We start from the raw sequence: 22676 nt of genomic DNA on the forward strand, positions 1-22676 counted from the left end.
TGGGCAGCCCAGTCCAGTCCAATTGGCAACTCTTTCAGTGGAGAATTTTTCCCCAATATCCCCCTGAGCCTCCCCTGGCCCAGCCTGAGGCCGTTCCCTCTCCTCCTGTCCCTGTTCCGGGCGAGCAGAGCCCGACCCCCCCGGCTGCCCCCTCCTGTCAGGGACTTGTGCAGAGCCACAAGGTCCCCCCTGAGCCTCCTTTGCTCCAGGCTGAGCCCCTTTCCCAGCTCCCTCAGCTGCTCCTCACCAGACTCATGCTCTATTATGTGCACAGAAATCTGAAATTGTAGGATTTTCCTGCAGGAATGTGGGAAGACACAGGACAAAAGCCACAATGCCCAGTGGCTCCCAGCTCACCCCAGGAGGGAACAGCCTGGGCTCAAAGAGTCTGATGAAAGCTCAGCAAGGCCATGCCATGAGTGCTCTGGGCTGTGACCCCACACAAGTAATAAGATTTTTCCTGAAATAATTATAAAATGTCTCCAACTGTAAGGGACCCATAAGGATCATTGTGTCCAACTCCCTGTTCCATGCAGGAATCCCTAAAACTAAGCCATAGGACTAACAGCCTCACCCAGAAATACATATATAGAAATAGAAATAGAAATAGAAATAGAAATAGAAATATATAGAAATATATAAAAATATACATAACATAAAGTGCTTTGCAACATGTATATTATAATATACTGTATTATATACGTAACACGTTACAGAATACATAAATGCCATCACCAGAAACCTCACAGGATGTGAAAATTACCCTCTCAGCTTTATAAATCCTTGTATTACGGTAACTATCCACTTTTTTTCTGTACCCTTTTACTGGTTTTTGTGCTTACACTGAGATCTAAGGTATGTCAGCTTGGCAACTGCTTTAAGTGCAGTGTTTGTCCAGAACTGGAGTATAAAAGCCATGTACAGTAAATAACCAACATAAAAGCAGGTTTCCCTCCTCCACTCAACTCTCTGTACAGGTGACAAAGAAAGAGTGGAAAGAAAATGTCCACTTCCAGCTGTCTTGCTCAATGTAAAAACTGCAAAACTCAAAGCTTGGCTTCCTTTTCCAAGAAATTCCATATTACACGGTGGCAGGTAAATGTAACAAATATTTAGCACGAGGTGACTTCACACAAGCAGTGAATCAGATCAAACGTTTTAATTAAATATCTTCCCTCCTACAACCATCTAAAGGACATGGAAGTGTGTAAGATTAGGACACACATGTATTAAAGGGCTCCAGAGTATTCTGTCTTCCTCCGGAAAGTTGCATTTTAGGGGTTTCTCAAGTCAGAAGTCAGCACTGGTCCTCCCTGGGTTTCCTTCCCAGGAATGTGTTCATTTCCCCCCGAATCTACAGAAATTTCCCACGTTCACAACATTCTGCAGCAACGGGAAGAGCAGTCATCCATCCTCTTTTCTGAGAGTGGATTTTGTTGCCCCCTGCTTCCCATGCTGTAAAAGCACACAGCATCACCTTTGCCACGGCTCTCAGGACTCAGTTCCATCAAATCCCTCCCATTTCCCACATTATTTTACTCTTTTCCCCCATTATTTTTCTCCTTTTCTCCATTATTTTGCTGCTTTCCAGACTAAAGCATTCTTCTACTTCTGCATTAAAAACACCTGCACCCCCTTCACCGTCCTTCTCACCCTTCTTTAAACCTTTCCCAGTTCCACTCCCCTCCCCCTGGAGCAGTGGAATAACTGCACACGTGTGCCCAGGGAATTTTCATAGTGACAGAATTCTGTCTGCAGGTCACCTCACATCACAGACTAATTAAAAAAAAATCTTCCAAAGGTATTTTTCCTGACTCTGAACAGTCAGCTCAGAGCCAATTATTCTTAGTGCAAAATTAGGTTTTTGAGGGGGTTTTTGTTGGTTTTTAAAAAAAAATGTAATCCTGGTGCATCACTTCACATACCTACACTGACCTTTACCTTTCACTCCATTTGACTGAAAATGTAATGTAATAACATCCTCCTGCAGTCCCTCAGGGAGTTTGAAGAGCAAAGCCCACCATGAAGATGGAGTCTCCTTGCTACTTTCCCATTCTTAATCACTTCTGAGTACCACGAGCCTGGGTTCAGACCCCAGGTTCTCCTGGAAATCAACTCTTTAATCCCATCTTTCTTCCTGCTTTCTAAAAGATCCATTTCCTTGCATAAGGACTTTCCTCCCCTGGACCACAACAGCGCAGCAGTGTCAGCACAGAACTTGCCTTTCTGAAATGCATCATTATGATTTTGAGATTGTTTCAGGGTAGAGAATTTTATGGTTTTATTTGGTTCCATTTAAGTGAAACCACTTAAGGAGTGGAAGCATTTTAGGAGGCTCAGATCTGGCTCTGCACAACTCCCTGACAGGAGGGTGCAGCCAGGTGGGGGTCGGGCTCTGCTCCCAGGGAACAGGGACAGGATGAGAGGAAATGGCGAGGGAAGGTTCAGGATGGATGTTGGGGAATATTTCTGCACTGAAAGGGTTGTCGAGCCCTGGCACAGCTGCCCAGGGCAGTGGAGGAATCACCATCCCTGGGGGGATTTAAAAGCCGTGTGGATGTGACGCTTGGGGATGTGGATTAGTGGTGGCCTTGGCAGTGCTGGGTTGCTGAGGATGAGGAATTCCAGGCACGCTGAAGAGGAGGGTAAGAGGGGAGTGCTCTCTCAACCCAGATTTGTTGTAGTTTCAATTTATACAATTCCTTACAGAACTTCTGTTTGACCACTTTAACAAGAGGGACATCACTGCTGTCTGTGGTTTGAGTTTGCAGAACAGCATTAAATATTTATATCCATGCAGGTACAGTTCACCTGTCACCAGAATAAGATCCGTTCATGGAGACATCACACCAAGGACAAGTGAAATTGTATTTGAAGGTCCCCTAAAACAAGAAATAAACCCATACCTTAGCAGTAGATGGCTTTGTTACTACTAGAACAAGCAGTAAATGTCCCTGATAGAGTCAGGGAGACTAAGGAATCATTTTTCCTGAAGGTAACCGGTTTCACAGATGATTCTGTCAGTTGTCCGTAACTGGAAACTAACGGGGTCTGCTCAGAGAAAACCACTTGGATTTCCACACAGCCTGGGACTGTAGCTGATGTTCTGTGGTGGAGGGGAAGAGGAAAGGAAGGGGAAGAGAGGAGAACAACAGGACAGGACTATGAAGAGGAATTGTGGAGCTCCTCCGCCTTAGCTTCTTTAAGATTTTGTCAGGAGAACAATGCATAACAATTATCAACTTCAATTCTATGCTATAATTTCACACATATTTTTATAAGGCAGTTAAATCATTAAACAACTAGATTAATAAAAAATAGTGATACCAAAATTTAACAGTGTTGTCAATAATTTCCAGAACATTTTGTCTCTCAGCTGATGTAAATAATCATAGTTTACTGAATCCTAGAATGTCATCACGTTAAATCTTTCCATACAACTTTAAATCAATGATGGAAACACGGAAGTTTTCCGTGGTTGATCTCAGCTGTGGAATTCTGAACCATGTGTTGGAGATGGAATATACCAAAACACACAGGGAATGAGGCCCTCGGAGCAGGGATTGTGCCCCTTCCATTCAGAGCCCGTGGCTCAGTGTCCCACGGGGCTAAACCTTTCCAAGTCTGCTGCATCTCCAGGGAATTCATTAACTTGGAAATAAAAGAGCAGGATGACAGCTGATGGGAGTGCAGTAGATACACAGAGGTTTTTCCACATCACTGTTTTAAATTTGGGTGACCGAATTTTGCCCGCTGATTTCTGCACTTGGAGTCTGGCTCTGTCTGTAGAAGTCTTTGAATACAAGAGGCCATGTACAAATGTCACCTTTTATCTGGGCTGGATGGGAGGTGATATTTTTGGCAGCATTAAGGTTTTTTTCTAGAATTTCTTTATGTCCCAGATTCCTCAGTATTTATTTTATAGTTCTGTGTCCATGTCCTCTGGGAGCCTTGGTCTGAGAACTTTCTGCCGTGGTTTTGGTCGGTATTTGAATGAACATTCAGCTCCCTTCTTGTGTCATGGAGTCACGTTTCCCCCCTCCCAGGACTGAAGTTTGGGTTCCTTTACCCCTCTTTGGAGAACTTATTGTCTGACATTAATTCCCTGAGGCTACAGATGAACCACACATATTTGAAGTCTAAAGTTTGAAATCAAATGGGAAATAAAGGTGAAAAAAGAGACTATCTGATAATAAAAATTATATTGATCATCTGGCAATATTTCAGGGGCCACAATTTGTTCTCATCTCCTAGTGGCAGTCAGTGAATCTCAGTTTTCTTTCCCAAGGAATGACTATAGGGAATTATTTGTAAGTGCTAGATGGTTAAAATGTCATCATACCAAATAATTATTATAATTTCAAACTTACCAGTCTATTAAAAGTTGAACCTGGTGATCTGCTACTCTGCAGTTTAATTTTGCAGAAGGAAAGTCACTGTTCCTCAGGATACTGACTCCTCAGAAATGACTGGACTTGGCTTTTCCTTGCTGAGTTCAAGCTTTAACCTGCAGCGATCAGCCTTTGTTTTTCTACCAGGAAGACGCTGCAGAATTCCCTTCACTCAGCACCTTGTGCCAACAAGCAGCCAAACTTCAGAGTCTCCAGAAAAAGGAAGAAAAGCCCACACTTGGTGTGTCTGGAGGGCTGCAGGCCATAGAACCACGATAAAAAGATGGAAAAGAAATAGATTCCAGGACCTGTGATAATAACCAGGCGTTTACATGTCAGTCTAAACAGTTTTGAAGAGCCACAGGTGAACTCTAGACCACTGACTTCTCCTTTTCCTCAGAGAAAACATCCAAGGAAAACCAGGGAGTGCTGTACATCAGTATTATATCCTTAACTTCATAGAGTCACAGAATATCCTGAGCAGGATATTCCCCCTGGGAAGGGACCCACAAGGATCATCGAGTCCAACTCAGGACACCCCCAAATCCCACCCTGGGCATCCCTGGCAGCGCTGTCCAAACGCTCCTGGAGCTCCGGCAGCCTTGGCGCCAGGACCATTCCCTGGGGAGCCTGGGCAGTGCCCAGCAGCCTCTGGGAGAAGAATCCCTTAAATTGCTCTGACTGCATCTGAAATTCCTGCGCGTTTTCCACTGCTGACTGTTCTCACTTCTAAGATTTTCGAGGGACAGTTGAATACCGAGAAACGGGATTGCAATTGTGATGAAAATAAAAGCAGTACCTTCCAAACAGCTCTGGAACAGATGCTGATCTTTGCCTTGAGGTTAACGGGGCTGTGTTCGGCATCTGCTGGTGAGTCACCAGGGCAGAGATTAGAACAGTTGTGTTTGTGTTTAGATTATCTGCTGTAAACGCATCCGGGTGACTGTCCTGGGATTAATTTGATGAAGGCTGACATTTGTGTACTATCACCTCATTGTTATCTGGTCCTCACAGGCTTTGCTGGCAGTTCCATCACTACCTCCCCCATTCAGCTGAGGAAGGGGAATAAGAAAGTGGAAAAGGTCAGATGTCTGAAGTGATCTTCACCATGTGCTAACATTTACATCACAAAAATTAACGGAATCACTGCAACCCCAAGATCGAAGGACAAAAGCTCTCTCTCCTTTGGGGTGCAACCACCTTCTCACCCAGAATTTGTGTCTGATTCTTCTCCCAACTGTGTAAGACAGTAACAGAACAAGGGAGAACAGTTTTAAACTAAAAGAGGAAGATTTAGATCATATATTAGGAAGAAATTGTTCCCTGTGAGGGTGGGGAGGCCCTGGCACAGGGTGCCCAGAGCAGCTGTGGCCGCCCCTGGATCCCTGGAAGTGCCCAAGGCCAGGTTGGATGGGGCTTGGAGCAGCCTGGCACAGTGGAAGGTGTCCCTGCCCATGGCAAGGGTGGGATTGGATGAGCTTTGAGGTCCCTTCCAACCCAAACCATTCTGGGATTCCACGATTCTGTGATTCTATGATAAGATTTATTTCCAACCCCCCAGTTTGTTGCTAAAGTTTGCTGAGACACTGGTTTTTACCTCTCTTGCTGGAACTGTTGCACCACATTCCAAACACCTGCTCTTTCCACAGTGAGAAATGTTCCAGCAGAGAAACATCTGGAGGAACCAATGGTTCCATCCATTGGCAGGGATGCCTCCCACTAGACCAGGTGGGATTTGGGGTGCTGGAGAGCACAGCCTGAGGAATCAATGCACAGCTGGAATTCCTGATATAAACACATTTTCATCTGAAGCTGAAGTTAGAGAAATGCTCCAGCTCAGCACACCTCTACCCAGTACAAAAGAGCCCCAAATGCCAGGAAGCTCTTCTCAGAGAACATGGGGGAAGTCCCGTCTGAGAACTCTCCCAAAGAGGCCTTTGGACTCTGCTGGTGCCACAGGGAGCTGCTCACTTCAGAGTCAGCTTGTGAAACTCAGAATCTGAATTATCTCTCTTTGCTGTTTCTTTCCTATAAAAGTTCCCAGTGGGACCCATTGGCTTTAACCACCAACATGAGCAGCCACTTTCCAGGGGCACTAATTATCACTTCATTCCACTGTTTTACGAGGCAAAACAAAGAATCTGAGGGGGAAAGAAAAGCAGTTTATGAAGTTCACAACAATAAGTTTTAATATAATGCATTATTTTCTCCTCATTTGGTTCTAGAGAGGACAATGTGGTTCCAGGAATGCTTGGGCCAAAAGTTTCAGTGTCACTGAAAGCCTAATCCTTAGAAAACATTGAAAGATGAACTTTGACTGTATAGAACTTTAAATAAAAATAGCATTTTTACTAATGTATTCTTCCCAAGTGCCTGCTTCTTCCTAGCATGTTTCCCATCCCAATACTGTTTTTGCAGCTGGCAAATGACACTGCCAGTGAGTCTTTATGTTCAATGTTATTTAATATATTCCCATCAGAAAGCTATTTTTACTGTACAATTTCAATATCTTCTTGAAGTGTCTTGCATGCAATGTTCATATTTTAATTTACATTTTTTTCCCATAGGATAAGTAAATAGAGATTCAAACAACAATACTGAACCAATTTAGGTTTGTTTGCTGAGAGAAGGGATCTTATAGAATGGAAAATTGCTTTGTTTTACTGAAAATAAAAGGAAAAATGCAGCTTTTTCAGGCAGTTATCCTGGAGATAATGGATACACCACCATCCTAATGGGACATTTGCATTTCGTTTCTTAGGTTTGGGGAAATAACATGGTCAATAATCATAAATGGTGGGATGAAATGTTCTCAAAATCCTGTCCCATTCATAGAACAACCACTTTGACAGGTACAACCTTCAGCCTGAGGGAAACACCAGCCTGGCCCAGGGCTCAGGACCATCTTGTTTGGGGTTTGAGGAGCAGATATCACTTACACAGGTTTGCCCAGGAGAGATCTCGTCACACTGAGATACACAGTTCCTTCCTGCTGTACTCTACTGTGTAATAATAATAATTAATGCACATCCTCTGATCCTTCTCTTGGACTGAGAAAATTTTTATTCACACACAACTGGTATAAAAATACTGTGACCTCTTTAACAATCTTCAAGCCAATACTTTTTGCTGAATTGGAAAAATAATCTTATGTGGCTACAGAAATAATGTTTGTGTTTTATCAGTGCTGTTCCCGCCAAAGGCTGGATTATCTGTTTCACATCCATTTAAACACAGGAAGGTTATAACGGGGCAGACAGCAATCTGGGCTTTATTGGCTGGGAAAACTGACCTCATAAATCTGATTTGATACATCTGTCCTTTGGGCTGTCTGCATGTATGCCCATGCATCCAGTTGGCCATGTGCCTGCTCAGTGGTGGATCAGCTTCTGTGGCTACTGCTCAGAGGATTTTCCATCTCCCCCTCCGTGCTACTAAAATAAATACACTGAGGGAAGTGCAGAAAGGAAGATGTGTTTACGGGTGCTTGGAGGTGCTGAAGGGAGACAAGATATTCTAGGAGGAATGCTCAGGAAAACATTCAAACCACCCAGCGCAATGTTGATTCTCCAGTTCTGGCAGCAAACAGGGAGGTCACCCCCACTGGCACAGGGTGCCCAGAGCAGCTGAGGCTGCCCCAGCCCTGGCAGTGTCCAACACTAGGATGGATGGGGCTTGGAGCAACCTGGGACAGTGAAAAGTGTCCCTGCCCATGGCAGGGGGTGAAACTGGATGAGCTTTATGGTCCTTCCAACCCAAACCAGTCTGGGATTCTCCCTGATTCTGTGATTCCCTGTGAGGACACAGGAGAGTGGGAATGCTGCCCATCCTTACACAAGGCTGCAGGTCAGCCTGCATCCCAAATATCAACTCCCACATCAACACCAAAAGCTTGTGCCTGCCACCTGAACAACACATTCCAAACTTGCTCTTTCCACAGTGGTGAATGCTCCGGCAGAGACACAGCTGGAGGAACCATGGAATTATTTGGGTTGGAAGGGACCTTAAAGCCCAAAGTTGCATTTGCATCACCCCTCCCACATCAACACCAGAACATTGGTATCTGCCACCGGGACACAGCTCAAAATGCCAAATTTCCAGTGAGACCAAGTTCTGAGCAGGGACTGAGGGATCAGAACCAGTCCTGTGTAACCCCAAACCAGGTGTTCCAACAATCATTCCAGGTGCATGGATGTGCTGAACTGCCTTTCCTGCAGTGAAGTGTTCCAGCGAAATGTTTCCATCACCAGAGACCTGGGGGGAGGTGCTGTGCAGCACGGTGCAGATGCCTTGCAGTGAGTTATCTGAAGGAAACCACCAACAATCCTTTTTCCCTCCTGTGTCCCATCCATTCCATGAGTTAGGACCCTCCATTCAGGCTTACACAGTTTTCCACCAGCAAACCAATCTAATATTTCTAGTGAGTAAAAGAGAAAGAATAAAAAAGAATATATTTTCCCCTTTACCTTTGTCTATTTCAATAAAGGTCCAGGTACCAATCATAGAATTGTTAAGGTTGGAAAAGGTCATAATTGGCAGTTTTTGAAACAGCTCATACGAGGCCAAGAATGTGTTTGCTCCTTTCTGTTCTCTTCCCCTGGTCTCAAGGACCTTGATGTAAAACTTCAGAAGTGCTGCTATTATGTTCTATATAAAAAGTGAAATGTATGATAGAAGTAGGAACAAATTAAAAATTAAATATTGTCATTTTAGAACATTTCCCTCCTGCCTTAGGTTTTCTTTTTTGATATTTCAGGATTGAGAAACGTTTCTGTTCCAAATGTCTGATTTAGTTGCTAGATGCAAGAACAGCAGCAACATATATTAAAAAATATTTTATAATTATAAATATGTGTAAACCCTAAGCAGCCTGGTTTGGAATCTGTACTGATTTCTGCTTGTTCCAGGCTCTGTTGTTTAACTTCATAGTGGGAGAGCAGAGGATTAAACCCCAGATTAGCCTCCATTCTCTGGGTGGATTTGGCAGTCCAGCTGTTTAGAAGGAAAGCGAAGAGGAATAGGCTCAGGCTATTGATCCAATTTTCTGCTCTGTGCTGAGAGGACACAGCAGCCTGGGCAGATTTTAGAATGACTCCACTTCCCAACAGTTCTTCTCATAGTGCAGGATAAGATAAGAAGATCATGGGAACAGCAGCTGATAGACTAATCCACCCATTCATTTCTCCTCCCTGCTTACGCCTTGTGTTTTAATTGAATTTTGTGGTTCAGTGTTGCTTTCAGCCCGTGCTTTCCGAGTCAACCAGAGTATAAAGCAAAGCAATGGGAAAAATCAAATTCTTGAATTTTGTCCAAATGGAATTGGACAAAAATAGACTCAAAGATTCTCATTGCAAATTGGACTCTGGAATGAAGGTTGTGTTGGGGGTTTTTTTGTTGTTCTGGTTTGGGTTTTTCTCCTTTTCACTCAGCTCTTGCTTGCAACAAGGCCAATGTGAAAAGGAGAATGCTGGGAAAGAGACATTTTCTTGTTCCCAGCAAGCAGGTTAAAAAATTAAGGGAGCTGGAGGTTTTGAAGAACTCACTTTTGACACAGAAGTCACAGAAGAAACTTCGCAGACAGGGACAAGTTGCTGTCAGTCACCTCTTACACAAATACTTCCTTTGCCAGCCGTGCTCCAGCTCGGTTTGCTGGCTCTCATCAATGCTCTAAGTGCTAATAATTTAACTGCTGGACATCCAAAAGCATCACAGTGTTGAACATAATTCTAAAAGAAAGGGAGTAATTTAAAAATAGAGATAAACAGATCATTTCCACTGCAGCACTGGGCAGTCTTTCCATGCCCTGCCTTCCCTGTGCTTCAGGCAATGTACAGAGTTTTCCACCACCTTGAGAACAACTCCTGGATCCCTCTTTCTTTCTGCTTTACCTGGGCACTTAAGAACTTAGGAGATAAGATTTACAAACACAGGTGATGATTTGTTTGATCATTTACAGCCAAGATTATGGATGGTAATTTCAATATCTCCTTATTCCCCAGCATCCCAAGCAAACTGCAGGGAATGGATGCCTCTTCCTCATTAGCAGAGCTGTCTCAAAGCCTGGTTCCAGTCCCAAAGGACACTGTGATGTGATCAAGTGGCAGAGGAACTAACAGGCCACGTGTAAACAGAAAATCCAGGATGGAAAGAAGAAAAGCACATGCACAACACAGCTTTTCCCACTGACCACAATGTTGTAAAATGTTCCACTAAAGAGCTGCACTCATAAAATCAGGATTAGACCCAAAGAATAAGGGAGGCACTCTTTGAATATCCTGTAAGTTCTCCTGGACTTCCAGAACTCCTGAGTAGTTGTTCTTTACAGGAAAACATAAAGCATATGTATTACCTGAGATTTCCAAGTGGGACTTCTGCTCTTAATGTAGTAACACTTAGAATTGCCAGGTTAATTCCCAAGCAGAATTACTTTACCCACGTGACAGCTTGCATTTGGAATGACCCAGATTTTGGAAAGGCTTATGGAGTGACAAATGCAACGTAAAATTGTCTTTGCTTTCCTGAAAAGAACAGGAAGGAGAGAACAACCCAAAATACCGACTGTCCCTCTGCATAAGGAAGAACAGTTTTAGGACATAACGTGGTGCTGTGCTTCCAAGGATTCCCACTACAGCAAGGAGAAGTGTGCCAAGACACAGCAGCATGGCAGGAGCTCCTGCAGAGCCAAGCCTTCAGCAGATCATGGACAGTCAGGCAGGAGCCAGGCGTGATGCTCCCCACGAGGAGCTGCATGTCCCCATGGTGTCACCAACAGCAGTGACAGGCTCCCAGAGCTCAGGGACATGGACACGAGGGAGAGCCTCGAGAAACACTGATCAGCTGGCACCATCCAAACTCCTTTTTATGGCAATGACTGCTCCAGTATTATCTTTTTCATGTTTGGAAAGAGGACATGGCCTATGCCTTGCACTAAGGAAAGAAGGAATAGTATTGATATCCAGGTTAGAAGCAGTAACTGGTTTGGGGATCAGAACCCCAGTTAGTCCTGGTTTGGGGATCAGAACCCCAGTCAGTAACTGGTTTGGTCTAAGTGGAGCTTTTCCTGCCATCCATAACCAGGGCTCAAGGTGAGCTGGCCAAAACCTTCCCCTCTCCCCCTGCTTCCAGAACATTCTGTACTTCCCAGTCCTGAGGCAGTGCTGGAAGGTCATTAACCCATTGATTCCAGGCATGAACCACTGCAAATCCCACAGTGCCAATCCATCCCCTCCATCCATGGGCTTCCATTCCTCAAGAGCACAGAGTGAGTTTGTTTGCTACACGACTGCATTATATAAAGCTGCTGCTGGCAATATCAAAACATATTAAAAGTTTAACTAAGACAATGTGTTTGAGAAGAATTTGCTTTCTTTGGAGCTGGAATGTCCCCATAAAAAGGCATGATCTGTACGAGAGTGAGCTGTCCAATGATCTGCAAACACTGCGTTGTGTCCCGGAGTAAACCCTGCTTTCCTCGAACCCAAATTGGTTTGGATTCCCTCTGTGCATGCAAAGAGCACTTTCAGCTCATGCTGCAGCTGCATGTTTTCAACCTGCATTTGGGGGGGTGGCTGATTTTCACAGGTGGACTTCCATGTCACAGTATTGCAGGTCTAGTGACAATGCCACAGAGCCTCTTCAGGACACCCTGGGAGGGAGGTGTGAAAGTGTCCCTGAAAAGCAAAGCTGTTCCTGTTTGCAAGGCTTGATCCACTACAGTGGTTTGGCAAAACCCATAAAAATCTATTTTCCTTATCTCAGAATTCTCCCTTTTCCTACAAGCCCATTGAAAACACTATTGTTCCATTGGAAACACTACTATTTATACAGATCTGTGCCGTGGGTTCCTGCTGGTTCCTCGTGCCTCCTCCCCACCTCACCTGGCCTCTCACCACCTCATCTCTGTAGCATCCCACATCTCTGCTCCAACTGTTCCACTAGTTCTCCTTAAAGCTTTGTATTCCCCAGGCTCCCCCACCTCCTTGTGGTCCCATGTCAGCTCACAGGGCAAGGACATCCAGGATACATAAAAGTGAGTTGCTTGAGAGCTTCACTTCACTGCTGATAATTGAGGGATTTTATTCTGCAGACTATTTACCCGGCAATCCAGAGGTGGAAATCATGGTGAAGATGAGACGAAGTCTGCGATATTGAAATAAAAACCTGGCAGATGAGTGTGACAGCCCTACCAGGGATTCACTCCATGCCTAGTTTTCCTCATAGCAAAACTGAAAAGCTTTGTTTTCATTCAGTTTTCAATTCAGAATAATTCTCACAGGGAGAACTTTGCCTTTTCCTGCAGAGCAACTGAACGCACAGGCTCACTCCCACACTGGCTTGGCCCAAACGTAGTTCTGGCCTGGAGTTCTGCCTCCAGCAGAGCCCAGAAGTGTAGAAAACAAGTGTAAGAAACAGGGCAAGTGCAAAGCAATTCACTTGTGGATGTGCCCTCCCAGTTTACTGCCTTTTTTAGTAGTAAAAACAAGTTGTAACATTGGCAGGGAGTCCCAGTGTTTTACACTTTCATTATCTCTATTGTTATACAATACAGAGCTCAGGTCCTGGAAGATGAGTATGATGTTAAATACTTCTAGAGCTTTGCTTTAAATGTGATCATTTGAACTTCTTTTCAACCTTCTCCAAAGCCTCATTAAGATTTATCAATAAAGATAAGCAGATACTGGACAGAGAGATGATGAAGAGCAAGTCCATCCTTTGTGTCTCTGGTGTCAGTGCAGGGTCCGTCCAACTGGGCGCTTTTTTTCAGCTCCTTTAAAATGTCCCATCCCCACCAGAATCATAAAATCATGGAACAGTTTGGGTTGGAAGGGACCTTAAGGCTCATCTTGTTCCACACCTTCCACTAGACCAGGATGCTCCAAGCCCTGTCCCACCTGGCCTTGGACACTTCCAGGAATGGGTCAAATTGTCAAATGCGTCTCCCTCCAAGACTGATGTTAAGTCAATATTCCTAATTTCATAGCAAGACTCCCTCCTACACCCCTGCTACCTGCCCAGGTAGTGCTGGGAGGATGAGAGCTGAGTGCAGAAGCCTGGGTCTGACTCACACTGAGTGAGAGAACACTTACAGATGCAAGGACAACTTCCACGCTCTAAGATAACTCTGATATTCTGATCCTTAGTGAGAGAAAGGTGGTTTAATTAGGGATGACCACCCTAAAAAAATGGTCTCCTTCCAAAAGAGACAGAACCAACTTCTCTGAGCCAGGTGAGAGGTGCTGGGTAGGCTGGACTTGTGTCCAGGCTGGGACATGATCCACATGCCTGAAGAGAAACTGCAGCTGGGTCTGACCTCACTGCAGTGAAAGCAGAGAAGCTTTTTCAGTATCTGCAGAATTTAAACCACCAGAAAAACAAGGGATCAGCCTCACAAAGCAATAGCACTGCTCTCTTCCACGAGTAAAATCCAGTGCAGAAAATAGACATTTCACACTAAATTGGTGTGAGTCTGGGGTCCAGGTCTGGGCTGTTTCTCTTGGTCAGGTTAAACAAGCTTGTGTGTCCCCACAAAGGGGAGGCCTGTTCAAGCACATTTTCCTTCTTAATTAAAATAACATTTTGAAATTACAATTGGCCTGTGACAAGAACAAAGGACAGCACAGCAGCTGGAGCCATCAGCTTGTAGGGACTTGCAAACAGGCACCAACGAGCTGGAATACACTCAGTCCTACAGAATAGAACAGGATTTCTTCACATGGAGAAGGGATTCCTTGGGTTTTTTAATGAACTTTTAATGCAACAGATGGCTTGATGCTGTGCACATAAAAATGATAAATAAAAAAATTGGATATCATCACTGCTTGCAAATGTATCAGGAAATATGCGAGGCTCAGAAATCACCTGCACAAACCTCGGGGCACCTCTCTGCACCCACCCACTGAGTCCATGTGCAGCTCCAGGCTCTGGAAGGGCACAGGGGAGTGAGAAAAGGCTCACAGGAGGGCGTGTAAAGAGATTAAAGTGAGCGAGGAAACAGCTGCTTTGTGAGACTGTGGCTCCTCGGGCTGGGGAGAGCAGTGGGGTAGGACACGGGAAGGTTTACAGAGTGATGAAGGTGCTGGATAAGGTGGGGATGGAAGGGCTGAAACTGCTGAAACGTGGGGACACTCACATGAGAGCAGCTCAGAACATGCACAAGTACTTTGAGAGATGGTGGAGAACTTCTGGATATTGCTGCCAGAAAAGGTTTGGAAGCAAACAGTGCCTCAGGCAGACAAGTTCCCAGACAACAGGTTCATCCAGATATAAATGGAATTAGGGTAGGGGTGTGCCTTCAACATCCCTTCTGCCAGTAGATCTTATCTCCAGCTGTCACTTCGGGGGACAAAGTGCATTTTTTATTCATTTAAATCTGCTGTAGTCACTAAACACTTTTTTCTGTCCCTAAAGAAATAACAGTAGTAGTAACCATAATAAAAAATAACAAACAATAACAATAACAAAGAAATAACAATAATAATAACAATAACAATAATAATAACAATAATAAAATAATAATAAAATCCAACCAAAACCCCAACCAACCCAGTCCATTTCCCACAGAACACAGACCCACAGAGCTCATGCTTCCAGGCATTGGTATGTAAAGAGTGAATAACAGTCCTGGTTTTAATTACTGCCCTGCAACAGTGCTAGGAACAGAGAGCCATGTTTTACAGCAATTCCTAAGTGTGCTCCTTCTTGGAAACACAGAGAAGGGCTGGCCAGGGAGAATCCTGCAGATGGGATTCTTTTTCAAAGTTGGAATTCAACCAAAGGAAATTAAATCTTGAATGACTGGGGGGCAATCTGGGGCTCTCCCCAAAGGGTGGCCTCTCTCATGTTCACTGATTTATGGTAAAGCACAGGTAGCTGGAAAACTTTTACAGGGCAGAAATGTTTGAAGAAATTGGCTGATTTATGGTAAAGCCTCTCCTGGTAGCAGAGCCTGGCCAAATCCTGGATGAACTTTAAAGCAGCCAGGTAATTCCTGTTATCACAGACTAATTGCTAACTCTGCCAAATTACCTTTTTTACCTCAATTCCACAGCTTGGTGACATTTCGCTAGTTAATACTTCTGTCTCCTTTCCACAAATATTCTCTTAAAAACTTCCAGCAAAACCAGTGTCTGAGAAGGAAGGTTTAAGCAGAGTGTTTACAGAAGAAGACCATGTTCCGACCAAAGAGCAGGAAAAGGTGTTTAATGAAAAGCCTGATTTTACCCTTAAAAGATTATATACCAGCAACTCAAATGCCAAAGTGTTTGTTCCACCCCCTCCACAAGATTTAAGCAACAAAGCAACATTCCCTGAGAGCACCAAGTTCTCTCGTGGGGTCTGTTCTACAGCAGGAGGTCAAGGGGCACCCTGGAATGTTTCGGGGCACTCTGAAAAAAGCAGATAGTTCTGTGGGAGAATCTTTGGCCCAGTGGCCACAGTTGCTGTGGTGTTGTGTACACGAATCTGCTGTGCAGGGCCATGGAACATCCCTGGAGAACAAGCACAACCTGATCCCACAGCTGTGGCCCCAGTGCTGCAGCACATGAGGATTCAGTCCCAAAAGGAGGAAGAATTGTGCTATGATCATATGTCATCTGCCCACTAAACAGGGCAAAAAGGATCAGATTTTAGTGCTCATCCCCTGCAGATAAAAAATCCCTTAAGCACTGCCAGCTGCCAGAGGTCATGAGCAAAGCATGGTCCTACAGGCAAATTATTGTCATTATGTCAGCATGGGCTGTGCCCCTGTGATGGGGCCAGCCTTGGGCAGAGTGGGATGGAAGAGCACTGGGCTTATTTCATCAATCAGAGCAGGGAGGAGTCACTCTTGGCCAGAGCTGGTGCTCCTCTCTGCTTCCAAATCCTTTGCAGCCAGGAGAGGAGCGATGCTGAAGCCAGGGATTCTCAGGGCATCTGGAATAATGGTCCCACTGTCCAGCAAAGGCACGTGCAGACCTCCCCCAGAACGGTCCCATTTGATGCTGACATTGGGGGAGTGAGTCCTTGAGCTGCTGAGCTTCACTGACAGTGCTGGCACCCCCCCAAAAAGGATCCCCCTGTCAGACTGTGGGTGTTTGAAAGATTAATGCTGGCACAGTGTTGGCAGCACAGAACCAGGCACAAATACCCAACCCCAGCACCAGGGAGGGATGTTCTTTACTGGCTCTTTAAGTGCCTCTGTCAAGGAGATGAATGTGAAAGGTGCACCAGAGCAGGTGTTCTCCTTCTAAAAATCCATCAGAGCAGCTTCTGTCCAAGGAGAGAGACCTCAAACAAAATCCACCATCAGCAAACTCTGACAAAAAATGGTTTCAAAGGAGAATTCAGAATTCAACCCAAGTCTGGCTCAGCCAAGCGCAAAAAGATCAATCCTGGGAAAAAACTTTGCAGCTACTAAGCAGAATTTCTTAAAAATCTTTATGCGCTTACAGAAGAGCATGGAATAAACATCGGAGTGCTGATTCTCAAAATCCATAGTTCCTTTAATATTTTAAATGGCACATAGGCTCTCATTTGATCCTCTCTGCCAATGAATAGCTGATAATTAACCATAGAATCATAGAATAGTTTGGGTTGAAAAGAGCTTTAAATCCCATCCCATTCCCCCCCCTGCCATGGGTAGGGACACCTTCCACTGTCCCAGGTTGCTCCAAGCCCCATCCAACCTGGCCTTGGACACTTCCAGGGATCCAGGGGCAGCCACAGCTTCTCTGGGCACCCTGTGCCAGGGCCTCACCACCCTAAGAGAGAAGAATTTCACCCTAGCATCTAATCTAAACCTACTCTCTTTCAGTTTAAAGCCATTAATAAAAATGTATATTAAATAAAGAATATATTGCACGCAAGCCTGTGCATTCCAGAAAACAAGTGTAGTTGTTGTTATCTCTTCAAACAACTGTCTGCCAAATCTGTGCTGAGTCTGAAGCAGAATGTGAAGCTTTTCTCAGAGCTCTGTCTATATGTCACTGCCACTACAATTATATCCTCTCAGTAACAGCACTTGAACCATCACCAGACATTTTGCTTTTAGTCAGCTCAGGCTTTTGAGATGTTTTCATTTAGAGTCAAAAGGTTTCCTTCTCCTGTGTGCTACAGAACCAAGCGAAAGAGAAAGAGAAAGAAAGGATTAGTGCAAATCACTTCAGCAATCCAGCACAGATGAGTGGTTGTCTCCCTGCTCGGTTTGGATTGCAGGCTATTGGAATTGCATCGTGTTCCCATTGATTTTCCGACGCGCCCAAGCCACATTCCCTGTGTGGTATCGACTCAGCTGTGAAGCCATGAGGCAGAGACAGTTAAGAAAATATTTACAGGAGACTGAGTCCTACAGTATATCAGTAATGAACTCGTTTGTCTGACCCATTTATTCATGACCCATAAGTGAGCTTCTGCATTTTTCTGGAAACGTCTCCCCCCCACACAACCCCGCAGTGGTGCTGCACAAACTGACAAAGGCAAAACAGGCCCTTAGTTCCTCTATCAACTTTTTTGCTTGCTGTAATGAACACAAGAAGAGAATTTGCATCGTGCTCATTCCTTCCAACCTCTTGATTAACTTCTACTTAGCCAGACATGGGTGAGCTTCCTCCAGCTGAGTCGTAGTTTAATATCTCCTATGGAGCCAGGCTGGGAGACCTGGGCATGCTCACCTGGAGAAGGCTCCAGGGAGAACTCAGAGCCCCTAAAGGGGCTCCAGGAGAGCTGGAGAGGGACTTGGGACAAGGGATGGAGGGACAGGACACAGGGAATGGCTTCCCACTGCCAGAGGGCAGGGAGAGATGGGATATTGGGAAGGAATTGTTCCCTGTGAGGGCGGGCAGGCCCTGGCACAGGGTGCCCAGAGCAGCTGGGGCTGCCCCTGGATCCCTGGCAGTGTCCAAGGCCAGGCTGGATGGGGCTTGGAGCAGCCTGGGACAGTGGAAGGTGTCCCTGCCCACGGCAGGGGTGGCACTGGATGAGTTTTAAGGTCCCTTTCTACCCAAACCAGTCTGGTATTCTGCGATCTCCTTCCATTCACTTTAGCTCTGGGAACAGCTATCAGACAAGTTTACACAAGTTAATGACGTTCTGCTTCCTGCAAATTTAAAAGTGTAAAAGATAAATACTCTTTTAGGTAAAACAGACACCGTCTTCCACTCTGAGTGTTTAATTTGAGATGCTTAAAACTCTTCCTCACACTCACATCAAAGCACCCCCAGGACAGGCAGGGGAAGAGGGCTACTTGTGATACAATTTTTTTCATGTAAAGACTTAGCATTACAAGGAAGTCTTGAATGTAATGCACACACACATGTAAATAAGCATCTCTGAAGAAAATAAAACTTGTTAAGCTCATCTTATCCCTTTATACTTTTACAGGATCTCTGAAAACTGTTTGATGCTCTGTGGGTCCCTTTCTCAGTGACCTGACACCTCTCTAAAGTGCCAAGATTTTATGAACAGCAGCTGTACTCTCCCATGTTGCTTCCAAACCCACAAAGATTTCAGAAATAAATGAGGATTCATCAAAAGCAACAGTTTTCCTCGAAGGCTGTTTCTTCTAAACAAAAAGAGCCCAGACACTTCTTCCCAGATGCCTTCTCTGAGACTTTCAGCAGCACAAAAGACACTGATTCCAGGAGGAATCTGTAGAATGGTGTAGTGTTTTGGGTTGGAAGGGACTTCAAAGCTCAGCCAGTTCCAACCCCCTGGAAGGGACATCTTCCACTCTCCCAGGGTGCTCCAAGCCCTGTCCAGCCTGGCCTTGGACACTGCCAGGGCTGGGGCAGCCACAGCTCCTCACAGAAGAAGCTCATCCAGGAGATCATGGGAGGCTTTAAATTGTAGTAGAAGCAGAGAAATAACTGGATGCAACCCAGCAGAGAAATAGGATTCATTCATTCTGTGCTCACAAGACTCTTTATCCAGCTGCCTCTCTGATTCCAGAGCACATCTTTTCCTTACTCAGCCTAACATTCTAATCCCTCACCTCGCGCCAGTGACCTGCCAAAGCAAGAGAACCCTCAGCTCGTGGAGGGGTTGAGCAAGGATTTTCTCTTTAAATCTGTGCCTCCAACCAGTGCTGGAGGAGAAGGGTTCACCTCCGAGCCCTACAGTCCCTGGGATCAGACATTCCTCTGTGCACTGCTGCCACACCTTCTCCAAAGCTGAATTGGTGTTTGTTTGGGTGACATGGGAACGTCAGAAAAAGCAGAAAAACTCCTTCTTCTTCCCAGGGATCCCAGCTGTGCTGCTTGCTAACATCAGCCTGCTGGGGTGAGCTCAGGAGGGATGAGAATGTGGGACAAGAGGAGGATTTCTTCAAGACAGAAATTAGTGCTGGTGATACAGATTGAGTACAAACACAATGTTTTGTTGACTACTGTGTCCAAATGAGCTTTTGTGACACAGTTTTAAGAAAAATCAGGCAGCTCTTGCCAAGAAATCAACTTAGAGATGCTCAACACAAGTGTGCGTTAACTTTAAGTAAAGAAAAGAAAAATCCTATCATTTTATAGCTCTCATCTGATGCTGTTTGCTGCAGTCACAATGGGCTCTAAGGCTCTTTCCAATTTTCCAGCACAAAGTCCTAATCTGAGGATATCTTAATGAAGCGAGACAAATGCTCAGCACAAGCACAGCCTGGCAGTTCTGCCACGGACCCTGAGGCTCCGGCCAAATCCCGAGGTCAAGGTTTACAGGCAACATTTGAAGCAACTCTCTCTGTGTAAATGAAGACACACTTGGGCCTGTGGCTGCCATCATGTGCAGAAGAATTTTTCTTGGAGAAAAACAAAGCAATCTGCATAATCCTGGCAAATGGGGAAGGCAATTTCAGCACTCACATCCAGCATCTTGTGCTGCAATTTCCTAAAGCATATTCTGGGCAATTTTAAACACACATCACCTCCAAGAATCAATCGAGCACTGAAGCCACTTTGGCACTGTGGGGAAGGAATTCAGGGTTTTTCTACTGGTGCTAATAAAACACGAGGATATGGGTGCTCCAGGTGCAGAAAGCAGCACACCCCCGTGGCAAATAACTTGCTTATCTCAAAGCTTCTCTGCCTCCTTGCTCTTCGCCTTTACATAGTGCCTTCCACACATCTTTCCCCTTCCCAAAGGATTTAAGGACCAGTCTCTCCAGCTGGCTGCCCTCTCCTGGATGGAATCAAAAAGTGTTTGATTACTTCCACTTAGATAAAACACAGTGATCTGCTTTTAATTTTTTTCCTTGGGTCTGTATAATCACAAAGGTTCCACTGTGCCAGAATGAGAGCTAGGAAATTCTAAGGGGCTGCTTCATAATCCTCAACAGAGCTGCCAACTTTTTTGAGAGTAGAGTTTATAGCCAAATTGCCTTTTATATATATATATATATATATACACAATCAGTGCCTAAATCCCACTGTTGTTCCCTTGTAAACTACTTAATCTTTCTCCTCGAACATACTGGAAAACATTTCCATATCTCTTTGTTGCTTAAGGTAAGCACGTTAAACGCAGGATGTTTCAGTTGGAAGGATTATTATATAATCTTTTCCTCTGCCTCAAGTCAGGGTCAAATATTTCTTTGCTACTCTCAACCAGTGTTTGGCTGACCCCAGTTAAAGCCAGCTGATAATGGGGACTGCACAGTTTTTGCGGGAACCCGGTCCACTCCTTCCCCAGTTAACCATTGGTGTTCCTACAGGTTTGTTTACAGGCTCCCGAGATAAGCAAAGGGCTCTGGAGATGATTTTCTAAAGGACCCATTCATCAGGGAGCTGGGAGTTTCATTCTGGGAGCCCTCATCTTTAAATTGAGGGCAAGGATTAGGATGCAGAGTGGAAAGGCTGAGGACAAAACATCCCTTGCAGAGGGTTTCAGTCACTGCCAGCGGCACTGGGAAGCCGGAGGGTTCTCTGGGCGTTCTGCGAGCGCACTCAGACGACCAGCCACGCTTTGAAACTTTCACTGCACATCTGTGCATCCCTGCCTGGGCTCGGCAGCGAGCCAAGCGCCGAATTCCTGCGAGTCCGTGCAGCTCCCACACGTCCACAGCGCTAGGACCCAGAGGGAGCTGGATCGCTGTGAGTCAGAGCGGAGCCCTGAGCGCTGAATGAGGCTGCGGCGGCAGCGGGATGTGAATGGCTCTTCGGGCTGGGCACAGGGGCCGAGGACAGGGGTGCCACAGAGCGCATAGCAGCCCGGACACCCCTCGGGCAGCGCAGAGCCCCCGGCGAGCGGCGCTCCGGCTCTGAGGTGAGTGACCCGCACGGCCGGAGCGCGGCTGCGGCAGCGCCCGGAGCTCGGGGATCCCCGCACGGCCCAGGTGCGGGTGCTGCGCGCTGGTTCTGCTCTCCGGAGCAGGCACGCATGGGATGGCTCTGAAACGCGGAGCGCTCGCTGCCTACAAGCAGCGTTTGCAAGCACGGCGTGGTTTGGTGAAACCGAAAATCGCATCTGCTGAGGCAGGTTTGGCTGCACACACATCTGGAAGGTGTTCGCGGGGCAGCTGTGGATAAGCTTAAAGCTTGAAAAACATCTTTAGCGAGAGCAGCTTAATCTTAGGGAAATGCAAGTGTTCTTACTCTTTTTATCCAGGTATATGGGAACTTAAGTTTTATTTGCATTCTGCAGCAGTTACACCTATATGAAAATTCTTTACTGGCTTTGTTCTGAATATTGAGGCTTCCTTATTTCCTTTTCTTTCCTCCCTGTGATAATTCTACTCTAGAGAAAAAACCCTTTCTTTCTTTACTAATATAAATAAATAGGAATTCTGCTAAATCAAAGCGTGACTGACCCAAGGCAGAATCCTTTTAGCTGCAGACAGAGCAGTACTTCACTAGAGACCATGTATCCTCTGGGATGTCCACTTGGAAAAGCTCACGACCTCCCCGCTGCCTGTGTGTAGTGACAGGATGGAGCTGACAATGTTTATTGATTTATAGCTGGTGATAACACTGTTTTAGCCAAGACACTGCTCACAGATAAAAACGGGGGATTCCAGGCAAGGAGACAGAAGGAATTTGTGTGCTGAGAACAAAAAGTGTTTGTGCTTCGGTTCTTTCTTCACTTTAAATTCTCCTTATAACGCTCAAGAAGTTTTAGAAAAACACCAAAAGTGAGCGTGCTTGTCAGGCTGGTTTTCCAAGTTGTCACAACTTGGAAGTTGCATTGTAACTGTTAGACGGATAATTTATGGGTGTTTTCATGCATTAGAGTATCACAATGAAGTTTTGGGGGCACTTTTTTTGCTAAGCCGAACTAAAATGTGACAATTATCTGCAATAAGACAGAGAGGGAGCTGACTTGTCTGTACAT

At 45.3% G+C, this 22676-nt stretch overlaps 1 protein-coding gene and 1 long non-coding RNA gene across 2 annotated transcripts in view; one reads left to right on the plus strand and one right to left on the minus strand.

Annotated features, from left to right (window-relative positions):
* Positions 1–195: 195 nt before the first annotated feature.
* LOC108444919 overlaps positions 196–22676 on the minus strand; it is a 41558-nt gene continuing 19077 nt past the window's right edge. The window contains exons 4-6 of the long non-coding RNA XR_001859637.1: positions 5191–5443; positions 4371–4699; positions 196–3106 (exon numbers count right to left, since the gene is read on the minus strand). This is a non-coding gene — a long non-coding RNA (uncharacterized LOC108444919). The remainder of the gene's footprint in view (positions 3107–4370; positions 4700–5190; positions 5444–22676) is intronic.
* Positions 21121–22676, plus strand: part of NGF (nerve growth factor) — a 26367-nt gene continuing 24811 nt past the window's right edge. The window contains 1 exon segment of the mRNA XM_008644680.2: positions 21121–21611. The gene's annotated coding sequence lies outside the window, so the exon portion shown is untranslated.

This window comes from Corvus brachyrhynchos, unplaced genomic scaffold (assembly GCF_000691975.1).
Source record: "Corvus brachyrhynchos isolate BGI_N302 unplaced genomic scaffold, ASM69197v1 scaffold72, whole genome shotgun sequence".
In the NCBI taxonomy this organism is placed as follows: Eukaryota; Metazoa; Chordata; class Aves; order Passeriformes; family Corvidae; genus Corvus; species Corvus brachyrhynchos.